The sequence below is a fragment of the Aedes albopictus genome, chromosome 1 (assembly GCF_035046485.1).
Source record: "Aedes albopictus strain Foshan chromosome 1, AalbF5, whole genome shotgun sequence".
NCBI classification, from domain to species: Eukaryota; Metazoa; Arthropoda; class Insecta; order Diptera; family Culicidae; genus Aedes; species Aedes albopictus.
This window is the reverse complement of record NC_085136.1, coordinates 103,439,599-103,463,237: the sequence shown is the minus strand read 5'-3', so window position 1 is coordinate 103,463,237 and position 23,639 is coordinate 103,439,599. Positions and strand designations below refer to the sequence as shown.

At 44.4% G+C, this 23,639-nt stretch overlaps 1 protein-coding gene across 1 annotated transcript in view; it reads right to left on the bottom strand.

The window, feature by feature from the left end:
• LOC109409456 (protein-tyrosine sulfotransferase) overlaps positions 1-23,336 on the bottom strand; it is a 170,575-nt gene extending 147,239 nt beyond the window's left edge. Inside the window, exon 1 of the mRNA XM_029855542.2 lies at positions 22,350-23,336. The gene's annotated coding sequence lies outside the window, so the exon portion shown is untranslated. The remainder of the gene's footprint in view (positions 1-22,349) is intronic.
• Between the last annotated feature and the right edge of the window lie 303 nt (positions 23,337-23,639).

Below are 23,639 nucleotides of genomic sequence, written 5' to 3'. Positions count from 1 at the left end.
TAATTCCCTCAACGCAACATGCTGTGGTTTGGCGTACCTAACACACGCATCCAACAACCGGAGACAAACGCAACAATCCAACCGAGACGTATTAGTTTTACCCCCATGTTAATTAGTTGCTCATCAATACATGTTAATCTCGCCGCCGCCACCTACGCAACGCAACGCGGTAGTGCTTGCCGTTCATCACTATTATGGAGAGAGATTGGGACGCGTTGTTGTGGCAATTTATTAGATATGTAGAGCCACCCCCACCCCACTGTTGGTCCCACCACCTCGACTCATGGGGAGCTATTTGTAGTGCACAATGTTGTGTGTATGTAATAGCTCGCACCCCCGCATTAGACCTGACGCATTTGTTGATGCTCAGCCCACTTGCGGTTTCCCTGTAGGTTGGAAGGTAGGTAGGTAGGTAGGTAGGTAGGGAGAGAGTGCTTCGGATCGGAGCTTTGATTGCCCGTTGTTCGATCGATGCGTCCTCCGATGCGATGCGATGGTGGTGAGTCTAATCCGGACAAGTGAGTTGATGAGTGAGTGATAGGGGGGATATGGGGCGCATAGCAGCGGCCAGGGCTGGTACTGGATGGATGGAGCCATTGGATTTACCTAGTAGTTAATCGCTTGGAAAACGGTTGGCAGTTGTTTGTTTCGCTTTTCTTCTGACATCGTTAGTCGGTCCGTCCGTTGCCGAGGCCATGTTTGCCTAGTACAAATTATGTATGAATATTTGCACGCGTTTTAGTGTTTATTAATGCACTGTCACATATACATATTTTTTTTCTTCCGTCCTCCACAACAGTTCGTGACGCATTCCGTTAACTGCTGTAGGTTGTGAGGAGCCGTCAAGTTAAATTAGTGGCGGCTGAGTTTGCCGAATTTACATACACAATTTGCTTAGCTGTCGGCGCCAGTCAATCAAACGCCAATTGAATTTTATTGCCATATTAGAGAGTTGTGTCTCTTTCACCGTTATTAAAATGTGTCCAAGACAATCCTAAACAAAAATAGGTATCGTAATCTGAGGTGTAGTTGACCATCGAGGAGAAGTTGAACAGTATGGCACCCAGAATTCACATCAGTTAACTGTTAGGTCGTTTTCAGCGGTGGTCCATTTTTTTGGTCCAAATTTATAACAGTTCTAAAAATTTGAAACGCCAAAAATAGACCAAAATCCGCTCAGTTCCACCGGTGTTTGTTTTGAATTCTAAATTTCGCAAGTCTTGTCAACGATGTTTTGAAAGTAATTTTGGGGGCTTCTACAGATAGATCAAGTTTGAGGAAAGATTCTAGGGGTAAAAAAAAACTAGCAGTTCCTGGTGAATCATAGTATTCAAGAGATTCAAGAACATTCTAGTGATTCCAGAATATAAGGCATTGTCCATTTAGAATCCGGACGCAGCCCAGCCCAAGTGGCTTTAGTCCAAGAACCTTACTTTCGTAAGGGGAATTTCAGTCTAGGAAACCTTGTGAATCCGGTGTTTGCTACTTTCAGTAAAAATGAAATGGCAAACTCACGTGTTATGCCTCGAGCATGTGTGCTTGTCAACAACTCAATCGTTGCTACACTCCTCTCTGAACTAACTACTAGAGATGTATTTGCTATCACAATCGATGTATCTGTTGAAAACCTCAACAGGAAATACGTTTATTGTTCGGTTTACTTACCGCATGATGAACCATCCCCTACGGATGCTTTCAAGCAAGTCATTGCATACTGCACTTCAAAAGGCCTTCCGCTAATTGTTGGTAGTGATGCTAATGCTCATCATATAATCTGGGGCAGCTCAGACATCAATTTGAGAGGCTCCAGTTTGATGGAATACTTAAGTGGTACAGATCTTGGATTACTTAACATAGGCAACCGCCCAACCTTCATGGTATCTGCTAGAGAGGAAGTGTTAGACATACTGGGATCTGGCAACCAACTGGGATCTCTTTACCGATTTGATTGCAGCCAAATTTCATGGATACTGTTGTGGTCTGTGAAGACCACAAGAGGAACCCCTTGGCGGTACTCTGATCTGGCGAAGCTCAGGAAACAATGTAGAAAGAGTTGGAACAGACGACGTTCTGCTGGATCGGAGGCTTTCAGGTCTGCTCGCAAGGCCTATCAGAAAGCTCTTCGGTCTGCTGAACCGGCTGGGAAAACCTTTGTACAAATGTTTCCAATCTGAGTGAAGCCAGTCGGTTGAACAAAATCCTTGCAAAATCTAAGGATTTTTAAGTGAAGGAACTTCGTTTGCCAAATGGTGATTTCACTTCCTCTGATGAGGAAGTTTTGGAATGTTTATTCAGTACACACTTCCCCGGATGTGTGGATATTACATCTTCGGATGAACCTGATGTCTTTTCTTGTAGTTATGATTCTTTAGGTACGGCTCGGAGTATTATAACTTAAGAATCGATTGAATGGGCACTTGATAGCTTTGCTCCTTTCAAATCTTCTGGGGCAGATGGGATTTATCCTATTTGGCTTCAGAAGGGATTTGATCATTTCAATGTTTTGAAACAACTACTTGTTTGCAGTTTTGCTACAGGGTATATTCCCAAATCCTGGCGGGATATTACTGTTAAGTTTATTCCGAAAGTGGGTCGTACGTCGTATGAAGAAGCAAAAAGCTTCAGACCAATCAGTTTGACCTCTTTTCTCCTGAAATGCTTAGAACGCATTGTCGATCATCACATCCGTAATGTTCATCTGGCCAATGTGCCTCTTCATGTGAGCCAACATGCTTACCAATCTGAAAAGTCCACTGTGACTCTATTAAGGTACACCGGGGCAAGTTGAAACGGGTAGGGCAAGATGAAACACGAAGTTTTGAACTATTATCATCAGAATCATCTTCGGAAGTTGTCCGATTTGCCCCATTTTGCCCTATTTTCATGAAAAATGTAATTTAAAATGTATTTATGAAAAACAGATACTACTATGGAACGTTGAAATTAGTTTTAGGTGAAATTGAAAGCTAACAGTTATCATGCACATATATGAAAGATATTTTCCCTATTTTACCCTACATGCCCCTGAAGCTGCAGAATAATAACATATTTTGTATGGTTTTGTTATGTTGCTGGATGCAAAACATGAAGTCCTTGATCATTTTTTATATATACAAATGCAGTTTATCGATTTATGCTAAAACCATTTTCGGAATGATATGAATAGCCGTCCGTTTTACCCCAATTTGCCCTGATTTTTTGTCATGTGATGAATAAATTAATTTGCCCTGATTTTTTGTCATGCAATGAATAAATTAATTTCCCTTATTAGTGTTGGTACTGAAACCAATGTTATCAAAAAGACATATATATCACTTTTTCTATAATATCAGCTTTTGATGGGGAATTAAGGGCATAATAAGCATTTTAGAAAATATGTCAAATATGCGCTAAATTGATTAAATAGGGCGTCAAAGCACCAAATTATCAATATTCAAGATGCCTAATTAAATCAGTTGTTTGCATATTTGTCACAAATTGGCTTCTTTAGTGGTGTTGAGATATTTCCATATTCACAATCTACATGCCAAACTGAGCCGAAATCCAAATTTTCATGAACTTTGGTGCTCGGGAACCTATTTAAAAATCGATTTAAAGTTTGTATGGGAGTGATTTGTCGAATCACCCCTCGTCGCATTTCGTACTGGGCGGAGCGGTCAAGCAGTTGCCCAGCTGTCAAAAGGTGTTTTCAAAAAATCTTTTTGTAATTGAATTTAGATATCAAAATAAGGTTTTAAAAATCTGAAAAAAATCATACTGGCATAAAAAAGGTGCTCTTTCGAATAAAATCAAAAAATCAATATATTATTCTTAATTTAAAAACCCAATTAGGAATAAGATTAATGCTTACTATACCCTGAATTCCCCAAAGTCATATTTTTAACTGTCCTTTCGATTACATTGGTTTCAGTACCAAAAGTCCATCAATTCGCACATAAGAAAATGCGGGAAATCAATTCATTTATGAAGCGACAACAAATCAGGGCAAATTGGGGTAAAATGGACAGCTATTTGTACCCTCCCGAGAATGATTCAAAAGCCAATTGATTAACCGTATTTGAATATATGAAAAAATATTCAAGACTTCATGTATTGCAACCAGTGACATTACAAAACAATACAAAACAATTTATCATCCAGCAGTTTTAGGGGCATGTAGGGTAAAATAGAGAAAATATCTTTCATACATGTGTATGATAACTGTTAGCTTCTAATTGCTACTAAAACTAATTTCAACGTTCCATAGCAGTATCTGTTTCTTATAAATGCAATTTAAATTTCATTTTTCTATGATAATAGGGCAAAATGGGGCAAATTGGACAACTACTGAAGATGATTCTGATAATAACAGATCTAGCGCTTTTTGTTTATGAAAAAAAAAACAAATTCAAATCAGTAACCTTAAAATTCATTCCAAATTATGTAAAATTCACAATTTCCAGCAGTAGTTGGGGCATATGGGGCAAAATAAGCATTTAAAAGGATCCTTCATATATGTTTATGATTTCTATTAACCTCTAATTACACCTGCAGCTCTTTCCAACTAACTACAGTCGTGTTAGTTGTTGGATAGGACATTTTGATTCTCTTTCTGTATGAAAAAGGGCAAAATGGGGCAAAATGGACCATTTCCCGTGCCATGCGGTGAATAAATTTAGCACCAATCGATTTCTCGTATTTCTTTACGTCAGAAATTGTCAACTTCACGTACCGAAACCAGCGGCCTTAAAAGATCCGTTTTTGGGTCGATTTTTTCCACTGTGCGGTGTTTGTTTTAAATTCTAAATTTCGCAAGTCTTGTCAACGGTGTTTTGAAAGCAATTTTGGGGGCTTCTACAGATAGCTAAAGTTTGAGGAAAGATTCTAGGGGTAAAAAAACTAGCAGTTCCTGGTGTATTATAGTATTCACGTGATTCAAGAAAATTCTAGTGATTCCAGAATATATATGTTTGAGAACTCTCCAGAAGAGAGGACATTTCTCAAACGACTCTTTTGGGGGTTCTTCTAGTAGTTTTGCCGAGAATTCCGCTTCCTCTGGGGTTCTATCAATGACTTTGTTCTGGAAATCCTCTAGGAGTTTCACGAGCATTTTTTTTCAGGAGTTTCTGTAGGTATTCTCCAAGAATTTCCTCCACGAATTTATCTTACAGCTTCTATGGGAAATCCTCTTGAAGTTCCTCTGGAAATTTCGTAAAATTCCTCCGGGAATATCTTTAGGAGTTCCTTCGGGAATTCCTCTAGGATTTTTCCAGAAATCCCTCCGAGAAGAGTTCCTCTGGGAATTCTTCTTGAAGTTCCGCTAGAAAATCCTCTGGGAATTTCGAGAATTTCCTCCAGGAATTCCTCTGGATGTTTTTTCGGGAATTCCTCTAAGACTTCTAGGAATTCCTATGGAAGTTATTGCAGGTATTCCTCTGGGAATTTCTGTAGAAATTACTCTAGATATTGCTCCAAGAATTTATCTAGGAGTCTCACTTGAAATTCATTCAAAAGGTCCTCCGGGAATTCTTCCAGAAGTTCCTTTGGGAATTGTGTGAGTTTTCAATTATTTTTGTAGGAGTTCCTTTGGAAATTATTATAGGAGTTCCTGTGGCAATTCCTTCAGAAATCCCTTCGTGAATTCCTGTTAGTTACTCCAGGTATGGTTCATGTGGGAATTGCGGGAGGTTCCTTCAAGAATTTCAAGTTTATTCGGGAATTTCTCTAAAAGTTTCTTCCAGGAATTCTTCTAGAAGTTGCTGCAGGAATTCATGAAGAAATTTCGGGAATTTCCTCCGAGTGTTTCTCTGGGATAGCTTCCAAAAAATTTCTTAAGGGATGTATCCGAAAATTTCTCTACACTGAGAAACTAAAACTCCCAGAAAATTTTGCAAAGAGACTCCCGGAGGAACTTCAAGAGAAATTCCCGGAGGTACTCTCTAGAGGAAATCCTGGAAAAACTCCTAGAGGAATTTCCAGAGGAATTCTGGTCGAAACTTTTAGAAGATTTTTCATGGAAATTCACGGTGGAACTTCTAGAGCTATTCACGAAGAAACTTCTAGAGAAATTTCCGTGAAATTTTCTGAGAGAACTCCTAGAGAAAGTCTTGAAGGAATTCTTAGAAATATTCCCAGCGGAATTCTAGAGGAATTCGCGGAGAAACTCTTAGAGGAAGTCTCAGAGGGACTCTTAGAGATATTCCCGAAGGAACTCGTAGAGGATTTCCCCGAGGAACTCGCCCATCTTTCCCTGAGTTCCTACTGGAATACCTCCAGGAGTTCTTCCGCGAATTTTTCCTGGAGTTTTTTCAAAAAATCCTCTAGGAGTACCTTAAGTAAATCCTCCAGAAGTTCCTCCTGGAATTTCTCCAGTAAATACTGCAGGAGTTCCTCCAGGAATCTTTATATTAATTTCTTTGGGAGTTCCTCGGGGAATTCCTCCAGGAGCTACTCCCAGAGTACTTTCAGGAATTGCTCTGGGAAATGCAGCAGGAGTTTCTCAGGGAATTGCCTCAGCAGTTTCTCGAAGAATTCCTCGAGAAGGTCCTGTGGGAACTCCTCCAGGATTTTCTCCAAGAATACCTCCAGGTGTTCACTGGGGTTTGCTGCAGATTTTTTTAAGGAGTTGCTCCAGGAGTTGCTTCACGAGTTATTCCAGGAATTCTTCCGGGAGTACCACCGAGAATTCCTCCAGGAGTTCCACCGGTATTCCTCAAGGAATACCTTCAGAAATTTCTGTGGTAATAACTCCAGGAGTTCTTCCATGAATATCTCCAGAAATTAGTCCGGGAATTGCTGCAGAAATTTCTCAAGAAATTGCCCCAACAGTTCCTCTAGGAATTGCTTTAGGAGTACCTCCAGGAATTCCTCCGGGAATACCTACAGAAATTTTTCCGGGAATACCTCCAGGGGTTCCTCTGGGAATTAATGCAGGATTTTCTCAAAGAATTGCTCCAGGAATTGCTTCAGAAGTTCCTCCAAGAGTTCTTCCAGAAATTCTCAGAAATTCCTCCAGGAATTCCTCCAGGAGTTCCTCCGGGAATTCCTCCAGGAGTTTCTCCGAAAATACCTCCAGGATTTTCTCAGGTAATACCTCCAGGAAATCCTCCGCAAATATCTCCAGGCAAACTCCAGGAGTTCCTCTGGGAATTGCTGCAGGACTTTCTAAAGTAATTGCCCCAGGATACAGAATTTCCTACAGGAGTTCTACCAGAAATTCTCAGGAGTTGCTCCTGAGATTCTTCCTGGAGTTCCACCGGAACTTCCTCCACAAGTTCCTCCAGGAATATCTCTAGGAGTTCCTCCGCGAATACCTCCAGGAGTTACTCCGAGAGTTCTTGCAGGAGTTCGTCCGGGAATATTGTCTGAAATTCCTCCGAGAATTGCTGCACAAATTTCTCAAGGAATTGACCCAGTAGTTCCTCGAAGAATTCCTGCAGAAGATCCTTCAGGAATTCTTTCTTCAGGAGTTCCTCCGTTAATATCTCCAGGAGTTCCTCCAGGAATACCGCCAGGAGTTTCTTCGGGAATACCTCCGGGAGTTCCTCCGGGAAATGCTGCAGGATTTTCTCACAGAATTATCCCACAAATTGCTCCAGGAGTTCCTAAGGAGTACCTCCAGGTGTTCTCCCAGAAATTCCCAGGAGTTCCCCCAGGAATTCTTTCAGGAGTTCCTCCGGGAATTAATTCAGAAGTTCCCCCGGGAATACCACCAGGGGTTCCCTGGGATTTGCTGCAGAAGTTTCTCAAGGAATTGTCCCTGGAGTTCCGCCAGTAGTTCTCCCACAAATTCTCAGGAGTTCCTCCAGGATTTTTTCTAGGAGTTCCTCCGGGAAATCCTTCTGCAGTTCCTCCGGGAATTACTTCAGCAATTTCTCGAAAAAATCCTCCGGAAATTCCTACAGGAATTCCTCTAGGAATTCTTGGGAGGAAATCCTGGAGGTATTTCCGGAAGAACTCCTGGTGGTGTTTGCGGAGGAACTGACGGAAGGATTCCCGAAGGATCTGCAGAAGCAATTTTCGGAGGAACTACGAAGGGTGATACGAATTTATTTCAAATTCAACTCCAGCAGAAATACCTGGAACATCTCCAACTGAGAAGTTCCTGGCTAAAGCTCTGAATGAATTGCTGGGCAAATCTCTGGAAAGGTTCAGTGTATCAGTTACCATTCATTTCATTTCACTTATTTAGTTCACATCAAATTCATGATAATACTGAATCAACAATTTGCCGCCATAATACTCGATTTGCAGCTGCAGCTCTCCATCCTCGGTCACGCCCAACACTCGCCAGATCACGCTCCACCTGGTCCGCCCATCGTGCTCTCTGCGCTCCACGCCTTCTTGTACCAACCGGATGGTTAGCAAACACCAACTTTGCAGGGTTGTTGTCCGGTATTCTTACAACATGCCCTGCCCACCGTATCCTTCCAGCTTTGGCCAGTTTCTGGATACTGTGTTCGCCGTAAAGTGCAGCGAGCTCGTGGTTCATCCTTCTCCGCCACACACCGTTCTCCTGCACACCGCCGAAGATCGTCCTTAGCACCCGTCGCTCGAAAACTCCGAGTGCTTGCAGGTCCTCCTCGAGCATCGTCCATGTCTCGTGTCCGTAGAGAACCACTGGTCTTATTAACGTCTTGTACATGGTACATTTGGTGCGGGAGTGAATCTTTTTTGACCGCAGTTTCTTCTGGAGCCCATAGTAGGCACAACTTCCACTGATGATGCGCCTTCGTATTTCACGGCTCACGTTATTGTCAGCCGTTAGCAAGGAACCGAGGTAGACGAATTCTTCTACCACCTCGAAAGTATCCCCGTCTATCGTAACATTGCTGCCAAGGCTTGTCCTGTCTCGCTCAGTCCCACCTACCAGCATGTACTTTGTCTTAGTCGCATTCACCACCAGTCCGACCTTTGCTGCTTCACGTTTCAGGCGGGTGTACTGTTCTGCCACCGTTCCAAATGTTCTGGCAATAATATCCATGTCATCCGCAAAACAGACAAATTGGCTGGATTTCGTGAAGATCGTACCCCGGCTGTTGAGCCCGGCTCGTCGAATAACACCTTCCAGGGCGATGTTGAATAGTAGGCAGGAAAGTCCATCACCTTGTCGTAGTCCCCGTCGAGATTCAAATGAACTGGATAGTTCACCCGAAATCCTTACGCTGTTCTGCACACCGTCCATCGTTGCTCTTATCAGTCTAGTAAGCTTCCCGGGAGAGCTGTTCTCGTCCATAATTTTCCATAGCTCTGTGCGGTCGATACTGTCGTATGCCGCTTTGAAGTCGATGAACAGGTGATGCGTTGGGACCTGGTATTCACGGCATTTCTGGAGGATTTGCCGTACGGTGAAGATCTGGTCCGTTGTCGACCGGCCGTCGATGAAACCGGCTTGGTAACTTCCCACGAACTCATTTGTTTTAGGTGAAAGACGACGGAAAATGATCTGGGATAGCACTTTGTAGGCGGCATTCAAAACGGTGATCGCTCGAAAGTTCTCACACATTAACTTGTCGCCTTTCTTGTGGATGGGACAGATTATCCCTTCCTTCCACTCCTCCGGTAGCTGTTCGGTTTCCCAGATCTTGACAACTAACTGGTGCAGACAGGTGGCCAACTTTTCCGGGCCCATCTTGATGAGTTCCGCTGCGATACCGTCCTTACCAGCCGCTTTGTTGTTTTTGAGCTGGTGGATGGCATCCTTAACTTCCCTCAGCGTAGGAGTTGGTTCGTTCCCGTCCTCTGCTGCACCAACATAGTCATTTCCTCCGCTGCCTTGGTCCTCCGTGCCTACATTCTCTTCGCCATTCAGGTGCTCGTCGAAGTGCTGCTTCCACCTTTCGATCACCTCACGTTTGTCCGTCAGGAGGCTCCCTTCCTTATCCCTGCATATTTCGGCTTGCGGCACGTAGCCTTTGCGGGATGCGTTGAGCTTCTGGTAGAACTTGCGTGTTTCCTGTGAACGGCACAGCAGTTCCATTTCCTCGCACTCCGCTTCTTATAGGCGGCGCTTTTTCTCCCGGAAGAGACGGGTCTGCTGCTTCCGCTTCTGTCTGTATCGCTCCACATTCTGTCGGGTTCCATGCTGCAGCATTACCGCCCGCGCTGCATCCTTCTCCTCCAGAACCGCTCAGTTACCAGTTACCAGTTATTCGCCATAGTTGATTTTCAACCTTTAATGATGGAAATCAACAAGAAAAAAATTGTGAACAACAGATCACGTTCACAAAAGATGGTTGCAATCATTCAAAGTTCACAATTTGCTCAAATAATGATGGAAATAAATCATTTTCCTAAACTTTTCGGCTTCCTTGCACCCTATTTCGCCATAGTGTACCAGTTAGGGCTAATCCCATAAGTAATGCATGTAAATAGTGCGAAGTGGAACCCAAATTAACAAATGTGTCCATAACTGGTACAGGGTTCCTATCATAGGCACACGCCGTGATAAATACTTAAAGTAGATTTGGCTCAGTTTTTATATTTTTCCTGTAAAACTTGACAACTAATCCATCATTTGACATACCGATGACATTCGTCGGTCTTCTTCTTATTTTTGTAGAAAATAATTTCACAGTTCCAGAGTTTGAAATTTCTTTCCGGTATTCCTTTAAAGATTCTTACAGAAAATCTTTAGGAGAATAGTTCTTAAATTTCTTTAAAAAATTAAAAAAAGCCTTCAAAAATCCAGAAATGTATTGATGCATTTTTTTAGAAACTATTTTGAATATCTCAAGAATTCCTTCAGACATATCGTCAGGGATTTCTTCAAGAATTTTTCCAGGACTTTATTTTCTTTGCAGGGATTTTTTCAGTAATTATCCTATGGATTAATTCTAAAACTCCTCCTGGGACATAACTTTAGTAGGGTATTTGTTCCCTTACTAAGCATATGCGCTCCCATTTTCATCAAACAAACGAATTAAGCACTGTTTGTTTTGTTATTTTTTTTTGTTAGAAATAACCGAATCAATCGGTGCCGTAATGGCTTTTTTTCGAATAGGATGAATTTGGTAGCTCAAGATTACTTATGCAACGGTGATCCTATATCACCGAACACAGCCTTGAAAAACAAATTGAAATTTGGAATAAAATTCCTGATTAAGTTTTAAGATAAGGGCTTCATCCGCTTTTCCTTAGCTTATCTAAATAAAATCGAATTTGTTGAAGCACAGAATACTGTTTGAGCTACCATATCTGCTTTCTGCTTCAACAAACATTTTAACTTCACTAACCACCACTTGATTAGAATTCACCTCCAGTCCGCAATCTCAAAACCGTTCATCCAACTTTGAACCTGCATCCAGGCTTGATAATCCTCCTCGAAATCAAAAGAGTTTGGCAACATACTCTAGAGCGGTGTTTTGCTTTTGCCTCGTCGCGAGGGAGCGAACGAACCCCAAACAGAGAGGCAATAAAAACTGAGCGAGGGAGAGGCGAACGAAAAAAAGAGCCGATGATTATTTCGGGTTTTTGAGTGCGATTTTCGCCTCGAGAGTCTTTTTTTATATGGGAGTGGAACTCGCGAGAGCTTTTTGAGTGTGAGTGGACGTGAGAAACACAACAAGCAATTATGAGTGTTGGACGAACTCCTCGCTGCGCGGCCAGCTCGCGCTCGGTGCTGTTGAGGATTTGCGATGTGATTTTTGAGTTTTATTTTCACTCCTCAGAAAATCGCCAAAATCGCTTCCTCATTTTCTCGCGAGGGAGTTTCTGTCAAGCCTGCCTGCATCTTCCGAGAAAATATGAAAAAATGGCTTCATCAAAAATCGCGCTGCAGCACAACACAAACACTCGTTTTCCCAGGTTTTCTGCTTGAAGCGAGAGCAAAGTTCATTAGATGGCGTGCTCCACCACCAGAAAAGGACTTTCCATTACGCTCATCTGACTTGGCTCGCCGGAATGTCATAATGCAAATCCCATCGAGAGTCAGCGTCGTCTTCGTCGTCCTTCGTCGTCGTCGTTAGTTCAGGATGCAGCATACCACATACAGATCCCCGTGACCCCACTCATATCCTTTCCCTATAGGTATCCCGTTTGTTGTCTCCTTATCTGCCGTTCAGTTTGCTCGCTTCGTTTCGTTTCGTTTATGCCACCCGTCCTCTTCCTCTCCCTCAATCTCTCCACTATTTAGTTTATCTTTTGTAGATTGAAGCAAGCAGCTTGTTGGGGAAGCCACATCCGATACGATTAACGTCAAATTTAGCCCCCATTGCCGCTTCAAATGAATCGGAAGCTATTGTTTCGATAGTACAGTAGTGTTCAAAAGCAGTTTTATCTTGTTATCTCTTCGACACACTTTAAAAAGTTTTATTATACAAAACTTCTATCTCTCTATCTTTCCATCTGGAGAGACTCCTTCTAGGAATCTGGAGATATTCCTTCCAGAAATCTGGAGAGATTCCTTCCAGGAATCCGGAGAGATTCCTTCCAGGAATCCGGAGAGATTCCTTCCAGGAATCCGGAGAGATTCCTTCCACGAATCCGGAGAGATTCCTTCCAGGAATCCGGAGAGATTCCTTCCAGGAATCCGGAGAGATTCCTTCCAGGAATCCGGAGAGATTCCTTCCAGGAATCCGGAGAGATTCCTTCCAGGAATCCGGAGAGATTCCTTCCAGGAATCCGGAGAGATTCCTTCCAGGAATCCGGAGAAATTTCCAGTTGACTGATTTTTTACCGTTACTGTACGTATACGTATCATTCAGTGAAACCGGATCATATCGACTACAGAGCAAAACACTACTCCTTTGTCCCCCATAGAGCTCGTTTTGGATTCTGGCAGCATACTAGAGAAGACACCAAGAGGTCCTCATATCCTCAGCACAACTCATTTCCCACCTTGCATGGGGTCTCCCTCACCCCAAACCCAAACCACAAAGCCAGAAGCAAAGAAACTCGAGCTCAAGAGCGACGATACGGGGAGAGTGTTGATATAATGACATGACACTTTCCTCGCGCGTCTTCATTCGGCCATTATCTTCGTAAGTTCTTCATCTCCCGCGATGACCACACACATACACATACACACATACGCCAAGCATCCGTAGGTAGAATAAACCGAGAAGGATTCAATCGGACCAAGCACCACCCCCTAATGAAAATGCGATACATTTCTTCCAGCAATCCACCACCCACACGCCACACTCGACTCGACTCGACAGCTGCTGGAAGGAAAGAACGGAAAAGCTATCCTTTAGCTCCATGCTGCAGTACAGAGCCGGGTCGGGCGCTTTCTTTTCTTTGTTGAGTATTGTCACGTGGCGACGACGACGACGACGACGAAGGATGGTGTGGAGTTGGGTTTTGGTGTTGAGTGTCTTTTGGGAGTCCCACACAGAATCGGCCGGCACCCCTCGGCAAGCTGCTGCTGTGGCTGCGACTGGCTGCTTCGTTGGTTGTCCTTTTGCTCCCAGCCCAGAGCTCGCAGCAACTGGAAGCTCGAAGCCCTACAGAAAAGATGGGAATCTTTAAGCGTTTGTGTTACTTCCATCCTTTGCTAAACAATCGTCTTGGTTAGGTTGTTCGGATATGGCAAATAAGGATTCCGAGGAGGAGGAAAAATGCGGCAATCAACAGCAACTGTCAGCATTCGGTGGGGGGACAGGGGTCTGAGTGGGGAGGGAGACCTTCACTTTTGTTGACACGAGACGACAGGCTGTTGGTTTCGCTCGAAGTTGCTTTGTTTAAGAGTCGAATACGGGTGAGATGGTTGCTCGTTGAAAGAACTAATGCCACGGTACATCTTCTTCCCCTTGGAATACCGAACGAGCTAGAACAAAGCCTGCTTCTCAACGCATATGTTTACCAAGTGTATCAAGTGTATCATAATTTTTATTTAGAGCTTTAGAAAAGCTTCCCAGAAGCTTTAGGAAAGCTTCCCAGAAGCTTTAGGAAAGCTTCCCAGAAGCTTTAGGAAAGCTTCCCAGCAGCTTTAGGAAAGCTTCCAAAGCTTTGGGAAAGCTTCCCAGAAGCTTTAGGAAAGCTTCCCAGAAGCTTTAGGCAAGCTTCCCAGAAGCTTTAGGAAAGCTTCCCAGAAGCATTAGGAACGCTTCCCAGAATCATTAGGAAAGCTCCCCAGAAGCATTAGGAAAGCCGAGAGGAAAGCTTCCCAAAAGCATTAGGGAAGCTTCCCAGAAGCGCTAGGAATGCTTCCGAGAGGCTTTAGGAAAGCTTGCATGAAGCTTTAGAAGAGCTTCCCTGAAGATTTAGAAAAGCTTTCAAGAAGCGTAAGGAAAGCTTCCCATAAGCTTTGAAGAAGTTTCCCAGAAACTTTAGGAAAGCTTCTGGAATTCTTTCAGAAACTGCTTCCATGATTCATCTAGGAGCTCTTTTCTGGTTTCTTCAGAAGTCCTTTTTGGAATTCCTGCAGATCCTTCTGGAGTTCCTCTGGAAATCTTTCAGATGTGTCTAATGGAAATCATTTAGCAGTTTATTATTAGGGAGTATTTTGTTTATAGAATTCCTCATGAAGTTCCTACAGAATTTCTTTGAGGAAATACTGCAGCAATTTCGGTCTGGTTTTCTTCAAAAACCTCCAGATTCCTGAGAGGAATCTCCTTTAATTCCTGAGAGGAATCTCCTTAGATTCCTGAGAGGAATCTCCTTAGATTCCTGAGAGGAATCTCCTTAGATTCCTGAGAGGAATCTCTCCAGACTCCTGGGATGATTCTCTCCAGATTCCTGGGATAAATCTCTCCAGATTCCTGAGAGGAATCTCTCCTGATTCCTGAGACAAATCTCTCCAGATTCCTGAGAGGAATCTCTCCAGATTCCTGAGAGGAATCTCTCCAGATTCCTGGGAGGAATCTCTCCAGATTCCTGGGAGGAATCTCTCCAGATTCCTGGGAGGAATCTCTCCAGATTCCTGGGAGGAATCTCTCCAGATTCCTGGGAGGAATCTCTCCAGATTCCTGGGAGGAATCTCTCCAGATTCCTGGGAGGAATCTCTCCAGATTCCTGGGAGGAATCTCTCCAGATTCCTGGGAGGAATCTCTCCAGATTCCTGGGAGGAATCTCTCCAGATTCCTGGGAGGAATCTCTCTAGATTGTTGGGAGGAATCTCTCCAGATTCCTGGAAGGAATCTCTCCAGATTCCAGAGAGGAACTTGAGGAGGAATCTCTCCAGATTCCTGAGAGGAATCTCTCCAGATTCCTGATAGGAATCTCTCCACATTCCTGAGAGGAATCTCTCCAGATTCCTGAGAGGAATCTCTCCAGATTCCTGAGAGGAATCTCTCCAGATTCCTGAGAGGAATCTCTCCAGATTCCTGAGAAGAATCTCTCCAGATTCCTGAGAGGAATCTCTCCAGATTTCTGAGAGGAATCGCTCCAGATTCCTGAGAGGAATCTCTCCAGATTCCCGAGAGGAAACTCTCCAGATTCCCGAGAGGAATCTCTCCAGATTCCTGAGAGGAATCTCCCCAGATTCCTGGGAGAAATCTCCCAGATTCCTAAGAGGAATCTTTCCAGATCCCTGAGAGAAATCTCTCCGGATTCCTGAGAGGAATCTCTCCAGATTCCTGAGAGGAATCTCTCCAGATTCCAGAGAGGAATCTCTCCAGATTCCTGAGAGGAATCTGTTCAGATTCCTGAAAGGAATCTCTCCAGATTCCTGAGAGGAATCTCTCCGGATTCCTGAGAGGAATCTCTCCAGATTCCTGAGAGAAATCTCTCCAGATTCCTGAGATGAATCTCTCCAGATTCCTGAGAGGAATCTCTCCAGATTCCTGAGAGGAATCTCTCCAGATTCCTGAGATGAATCTCTCCAGATTCCTGAGAGGAATCTCTCCAGATTCCTGAGAGGGACCTCTCCAGGTTCCTGAGAGGAATCTTTCCAGATTCCAGAGTGGAATCTTTCCAGATTCCTGAGAGGAATCTCTTCAGATTCCTGAAAGGAATCTCTCCAAATTCCTGAGAGGAATCTCTTCAGATTCCTGAAAGGAATCTTTTCAGATTCCTGAGAGGAATCTCTCTAGATTCCTGAGAGGAATCTCTCCAGATTTCTGAGAGGAATATTTTCAGATTACTGAAAGGAATCTCTTCAGATTCCTGAGAGGAATCTCTTCAGATTCCTGAGAGGAATCTCTTCAGATTCCTGAGAGGAATCTCTTCAGATTCCTGAGAAGAATCTCTTGACTCTTGAGATTCCTGAGGGGAATCTCTTCAGATTCCTGAAAGGAATCTCTACAGATTCCTGAAAGGAATCTCTCCAAATTCCTGAAGAGATTCCTCTCAGGCATCTCTCAAGAATCCTGAGAGGAATCTTTCCAAATTCCTGAGAAGAATTCCTGGGAAGAATCTCTCCAGATTCTTGGGCGGAATCTCTCCAGATTCCTGGGCGGAATCTCTCCAGATTCCTGGGCGGAATCTCTCCAGATTCCTGGGAGGAATCTCTCCAGATTCCTGGGAGGAATCTCTCTAGATTGTTGGGAGGAATCTCTCCAGATTCCTGGGAGGAATCTCTCCAGATTCCAGAAAGGAACTTGAGGAGGAATCTCTCCAGATTCCTGAGAGGAATCTCTCCAGATTCCTGAGAGGAATCTCTCCAGATTCCTGAGAGGAATCTCTCCAGATTCCTGAGAGGAATCTCTCTAGATTCCTGAGAGGAATCTCTCCAGATTTCTGAGAGGAATCTCTCCAGGTTCCTGAGAGGAATCTCTCCAGGTTCCTGAGAGGAATCTCTCCAGGTTCCTGAGAGGAATCTCTCCAGATTCCTTAGATGAATCTCTCCAGATTCCTGAAGAGAACTTTTCAGATTCCTGAGAGGACTCTCTTTAGATTCCTGAGAGGAATCTCTTCAGATTCCTGAGAGGAATCTCTTCAAATTCCTGAGAGGAATCTCTTCAGATTCCTGAGAGGAATCTCTTCGGATTCCTGAGAGGAATCTCTTCGGATTCCTGAGAGGAATCTCTCCAGATTCCTGAGAGGAATCTCTCCAGATTCCTAACAGGAATCTCTCCAGATTCCCAACAGGAATCTCTCCAGATTCCCAACAGGAATCTCTCCAGATTCCTAACAGGAATCTCTCCAGATTCCTAACAGGAATCTCTCCAGATTCCTAACAGGAATCTCTCCAGATTCCTAACAGGAATCTCTCCAGATTCCTAACAGGAATCTCTCCAGATTCCTAACAGGAATCTCTCCAGATTCCTAACAGGAATCTCTCCAGATTCCTAACAGGAATCTCTCCAGATTCCTAACAGGAATCTCTCCAGATTCCTGAGAGGAATCTCTCCAGATTCCTGAGAGGAATTTCTCCAGATTCCTGAGAGGAATCTCTCCAGGTTCCTGAGAGGAATCTCTCCAGATTCCTGAGAGGAATCTCTCCAGATTCCTGAGAGGAATCTCTCCAGATTCCAGAGAGGAATCTCTCCAGATTCCTGAGAGGAATCTCTCCAGATTCCTGAGAGGAATCTCCCCAGATTCCTGAGAGGAATCTCCCCAGATTCCTGAGAGGAATCTCCCCAGATTCCTGAGAGGAATCTCCCCAGATTCCTGAGAGGAATCTCCCCAGATTCCTGAGAGGAATCTCCCCAGATTCCTGAGAGGAATCTCCCCAGATTCCTGAGAGGAATCTCCCCAGATTCCTGAGAGGAATCTCCCCAGAATCCTGAGAGGAATCTCACCAGATTCCTGAGAGGAATCTCCCCAGATTCCTGAGAGGAATCTCTTCAGATTCCTGAGAGGAATCTCTTGACTCTTGAGATTCCTGAGGGGAATCTCTTCAGATTCCTGAAAGGAATCTCTACAGATTCCTGAAAGGAATCTCTCCAAATTCCTGAAGAGATTCCTCTCAGGAATCTTTCCAAATTCCTGAGAAGAATCTCTCCAGATTCCTGAGAGGAATCTCTCTAGATTCCTGAGAGGAATCTCTCCAGATTTCTGAGAGGAATCTCTCCAGGTTCCTGAGAGGAATCTCTCCAGGTTCCTGAGAGGAATCTCTCCAGGTTCCTGAGAGGAATCTCTCCAGATTCCTTAGATGAATCTATCCAGATTCCTGAGGAGAACTTTTCAGATTGCTGAGAGGACTCTCTTCAGATTCCTGAGAGGAATCTCTTCAGATTCCTGAGAGGAATCTCTTCAGATTCCTGAGAGGGATCTCTTCAGATTCCTGAGAGGAATCTCTCCAGATTCCTAACAGGAATCTCTCCAGATTCCTAACAGGAATCTCTCCAGATTCCTACCAGGAATCTCTCCAGATTCCTAACAGGAATCTCTCCAGATTCCTAACAGGAATCTCTCCAGATTCCTAACAGGAATCTCTCCAGATTCCTAACAGGAATCTCTCCAGATTCCTAACAGGAATCTCTCCAGATTCCTAACAGGAATCTCTCCAGATTCCTAACAAAAATCTCTCCAGATTCCTAACAGGAATCTCTCCAGATTCCTAACAGGAATCTCTCCAGATTCCTAACAGGAATCTCTACAGATTCCTAACAGGAATCTCTACAGATTCCTGAGAGGAATCTCTCCAGATTCCTGAGAGGAATCTCTCCAGATTCCTGAGAGGAATCTCCCCAGATTCCTGAGAGGAATCTCTTCAGATTCCTGAGAGGAATTTCTCCAGATGCCTGAGAGGAATCTCTCCAGGTTCCTGAGAGGAATCTCTCCAGATTCCTGAGAGGAATCTCTCCAGATTCCTGAGAGAAATCTCTCCAGATTTCTAAGAGGAATCTCTCCAGATTCCTGAGAGGAATCTCTCCTGATTCCTAAAAGGAATCTCTCCAGATTCCTGAGAGGAATCTCTTCATATACCTGAGAGGAATCTCTCCAGATTCCTGAGAGGAATCTCTCCAGATTCCTGAGAGGAATCTGTCCAGTTTCCTGAGAGGAATCTGTCCAGATTCCTGAGAGGAATCTGTCCAGATTCCTGAGGGGAATCCGTCCAGATTCCTGAGAAGAATCTCTCCAGATTCCTGAGAGGAATCTGTCCAGATTCCTGAGAGGAATCTCGCGGGAATCCTGAGAGGAATCTCTCCAGATTCCTGAGAGGAATCTCTCCAGATTCCTGAGAGAAATCTCTCCAGATTTCTAAGAGGAATCCCTCCAGATTCCTGAGAGAAATCTCTCCAGATTCCTAAAAGGAATCTTTCCAGATTCCTGAGAGGAATCTCTTCATATACCTGAGAGGAATCTCTCCAGATTCCTGAGAGGAATCTCTCCAGATTCCTGAGAGAAATCTCTCCAGATTTCTAAGAGAAATCTCTCCAGATTCCTGAGAGGAATCTCTCCAGATTCCTGAGAGGAATCTCTCCAGATTCCTAAAAGGAATCTCTCCAGATTCCTGAGAGGAATCTCTTCATATACCTGAGAGGAATCTCTCCAGATTCCTGAGAGGAATCTCGCGGGAATCCTGAGAGGAATCTCTCCAGATTCCTGAGAGGAATCTCTCCAGATTCCTGAGAGAAATCTCTCCAGATTTCTAAGAGGAATCTCTCCAGATTCCTGAGAGGAATCTCTCCTGATTCCTAAAAGGAATCTCTCCAGATTCCTGAGAGGAATCTCTTCATATACCTGAGAGGAATCTCTCCAGATTCCTGAGAGGAATCTCTCCAGATTCCTGAGAGGAATCTCTTCAGATTCCTGAGAGGAATCTCTCCAGATTCCTGAGAGGAATCTCTCCGGATTCCTGAGAGGAATCTCTCCAGATTTCTGAGAGGAATCTCTCCAGATTCCTGAGAGGAATCTGTCCAGATTCCTGAGAGGAATCTCTCCAGATTCCTGAGAGGAATCTCTCCAGATTCCTGAGAGGAATCTCTTCAGATTCCTGAGAGTAATCTTTCCAGATTCCTGGTAAGAATCACTCCAGATTCCTGAGAGGAATCTCTCCAGATTCAAGAGAAGAATCTCTCCAGATTCATGAGAGGAATCTCTCCAGATTTCTGAGAGGAATCTCTCCAGATTCCTGAGAGTAATCTTTCCAGATTCCTGGTAAGAATCACTCCAGATTCCTGAGAGAAATTTCTCCAGATTCCTGAGAGGAATCTCTCCAGATTCCTGAGAGGAATCTCTCCAGATTCCTGAGAGGAATCTCTTTAGATTCCTGAGCGGAATCTTTCCAGATTCCTGAAAGGAATCTCTCCATATTCCTGAGAGGAATCTCTCCAGATTCCTGAGAGGAATCTCTCCAGATTCCTGAGAGGAATCTCTCCAGATTCCTGAGAGGAATCTCTCCATATTCCTGAGAGGAATCTCTCCATATTCCTGAGAAGAATCTCTCCAGATTCCTGAGAGGAATCTCTCCAGATTCCTGAGAGGAATCTCTCCAGATTCCTGAGAGGAATCTCTCCAGATTCCTGAGAGGAATCTCACCAGATTCCTGAGAGGAATCTTTCCAGATTCCTGAGAGGAATCTTTCCAGATTCCTGGGAGGACTCTTTCCAGATTCCTGGGAGGAATCTTTCCAGATTCCTGGGAGGAATCTTTCCAGATTCCTGGGAGGAATCTTTCCAGATTCCTGGGAGGAATCTTTCCAGATTCCTGGGAGGAATCTTTCCAGATTCCTGGGAGGAATCTTTCCAGATTCCTGGGAGGAATCTTTCCAGATTCCTGGGAGGAATCTTTCCAGATTCCTGGGAGGAATCTTTCCAGATTCCTGGGAGGAATCTTTCCAGATTCCTGGGAGGAATCTTTCCAGATTCCTGGGAGGAATCTTTCCAGATTCCTGGGAGGAATCTTTCCAGATTCCTGGGAGGAATCTTTCCAGATTCCTGGGAGGAATCTCTCCAGATTCCTGAGAGGAATCTCTCCAGATTCTTGAGAGGAATCTCTCCAGATTCCTGAGAGGAATCTTTCCAGATTCCTGAGAGGTCTCTCTCCAGATTCCTGAGAGGAATCTCTCCAGATTCCTGAGAGGAATCTCTTAAAATTCCTGAGAGGAATCTCTCCAGATTCCTGAGAGGAATCTCTCCAGATTCCTGAGAGAAATCTCTTCAGATTCCTGAGAATAATCTCTCCAGATTTCCGAGAGGAATCTCTCCAGATTCCTGAGAGGAATCTCTCCAGTGTTCTGAGAGGAATCTCTCCAGATTTCTTAGAGGAATCTCTCCAGATTCCAGAGAGGAATCTCTTAAAATTCCTGAGAGGAATCTCTCCGGATTCCTGAGAGGAATCTCTCCAGATTCCTGAGAGGAATCTCTCCAGATTCCTGAGAGGAATCTCTCCAGATTCCTGAGAGGAATCTCTCCAGATTCCTGAGAGGAATCTCTCCAGATTCCTGAGAGGAATCTCTCCAGATTCTTGAGAGGAATCTCTCCAGATTCCTGAGAGGAATCTCTCCAGATTCCTGAGAGGAATCTCTCCAGATTCCTGAGAGGAATCTCTCCAGATTCTTGAGAGGAATCTCTCCAGATTCCTGAGAGGAATCTCTCCAGATTCCTGAGAGGAATCTCTCCAGATTCCTGAGAGGAATCTCTCCAGATTCCTGAGAGGAATCTCTCCAGATTCCTGAGAGGAATCTCTCCAGATTCCTGAGAGGAATCTCTCCAGATTCCTGAGAGGAATCTCTCCAGATTCCTGAGAGGAATCTCTCCAGATTTCTGAGAGGAATCTCTTCAGATTTCTTAGAGGAATCTCTCCAGATTTTTGAGAGGAATCTCTCCAGATTCTTGAGAGGAATCTCTCCAGATTCTTGAGAGGAAACTCTTCATATTCCTGAGAGAAATCTCTCCAGATTCCTGAGAGAAATCTCCTCAGATTTCTGAGAGGATTCTTTCCAGTTCGGGCTTGAATATCTGCTTTTTTGGGGCTTTTAGTCCACTAAAGAAAATGACGCATTAAAAATGGTCCAGGGTAAGGTTTTGGAATTGGGAAAGCTTCCCAGAAGCTTTGGGAAAGCTTCCCAAAAGCTTTAGGAAAGCTTCCCAGAAGCTTTAGGAAAGCTTCTTGAGAACTCTTGAAATAGAAGATCTTGGAGAGCATCCAAGAAGCTCAAAGAAAATTTCCCTGAAGCTTTTAACGACTTTAAGTTCAGTTGTCCAAGATTGTTCGTTATTCGCCTGACCCTAATTGAATGGACTCTCATGACTCGAACCTATTCGCCACCCGGCCTCGAAAGAAGTCGATGCCTTTCGAAATTCCACCTTCCTATTAGAACTCCACCCCATATTGCAATCACGTGGAAAAACTGTTCCCTCTCCTCTTCCATACCAGTTATTATCAGCGAACGATACTGAATCGCCGTCGTCACAGGCCGAAAAGCTGTGTGCTGTGCGTTACCAGCTGCCATTCCCGTCCCGTATCGTCTATAAGGGTATGCAAATCACCTATTTTTATGCCTTTTTCATTCCCTCCGTCCGCACGCGGATTCACCCGTCCATCCACCCACTCTGTGATTCGACGATGCTACGGCTGCTACTATGTAAGGTACGTACCTCCGAGTGTAACTTTGTAGAAGCTCTCCGACGACGCCGCTCAGCTACTATGTAAGCGGATTCCACTGCTGCGCTGCGGACTGGGGCCTAGAATGGTCATAAAGCTCCTCCCGCCTTGCGTCTTTTCCCCCGCAGCACCCCTCCGCACTTCGATCCCACACACAACACAGCCCTACGGTTTTCTTTCCGAGAATTTATGATAAAGCACCACTTGAGAAAACAATAAGATTTTTCTGCCGACGACCCCGGTTCTCTTCGTTCTCGGCGGCGGCTGGCGGCGACGGGCGACGACCAAACAAACAGAGAAACAAAACTTCACTATTCTTCCAAGGTAAACCTTCTCCACTCCAAGTAGTTACAAGCAAGCGGATAGCTCCACGGCGGCTCTTGACACTCGAGAAAAAACTCTCTTCTTCTGCAAACACACAACGACCCTCGGAGGCGACGACTTTGTTCCCAAACTGGTCATAAGTTTCTCACCGTCGTCGCACTGACAATCCAATATGTTACACCAGCGGCGCGGCCACTACTGGCCAGAAACGAAGAACCGACGACACTCTCGGAATGTGCTGCTGGCTGCACAATCCGTCGCGGAAAAAGAAAAGTCCCGCACCACCTTCCTCGTTCTGTTGCGGTGACGGAACGCAGCTACGACGGACCAACAACCGATCGGACCAGCAGTGTCGTCTTTACTTTTACACCAGCCAGACCCAGAGCAGACGAGTCAGCAGTCAGTAGCACAGTGATGGCACTCTCCCGGTTTTTATGTGACGGACGACGATGACGATTGGTCTTCGTGATTCTCGGCGATCCACTACTGATTCCGATTCCGACGGACGACCGATTACTATATTCGCGACTCGGCGGATGTTTACAACAGCAAAGGGGTCGTTTGTGTTTGTGCCGACCGTCGCACAACGTTCGGATGAATGAAAAAAGTGACAGCTGCGTCTTTGTTTGTGGGTGAGCAGCTCAGAAGAAACAAAACAACATAACGGGGTTTCCTCTTTAGAGGATGTGGGTGCGAAAGAGTAAAACAAACTGTACTTGTAGTAGTTTTGTAGTAGTGCGCAGTTAAAAGGCTAAATTTCTATCAATGAATGCGTTGTGATGTGGTGGTGTAGTCGCGTTACGTTGAGCACATAGTGGGTAAGGTGCGATGCAAAGAGATAAGAGATCGGATAAGCGTCGAAGCACACTCTGTGGAAACTATATGCAGAACGCATGAACCGTACATAGTAGATGAGTTGCGATGAGTGTGCAGATGCGATGGAGCTGCTTCGACGCATG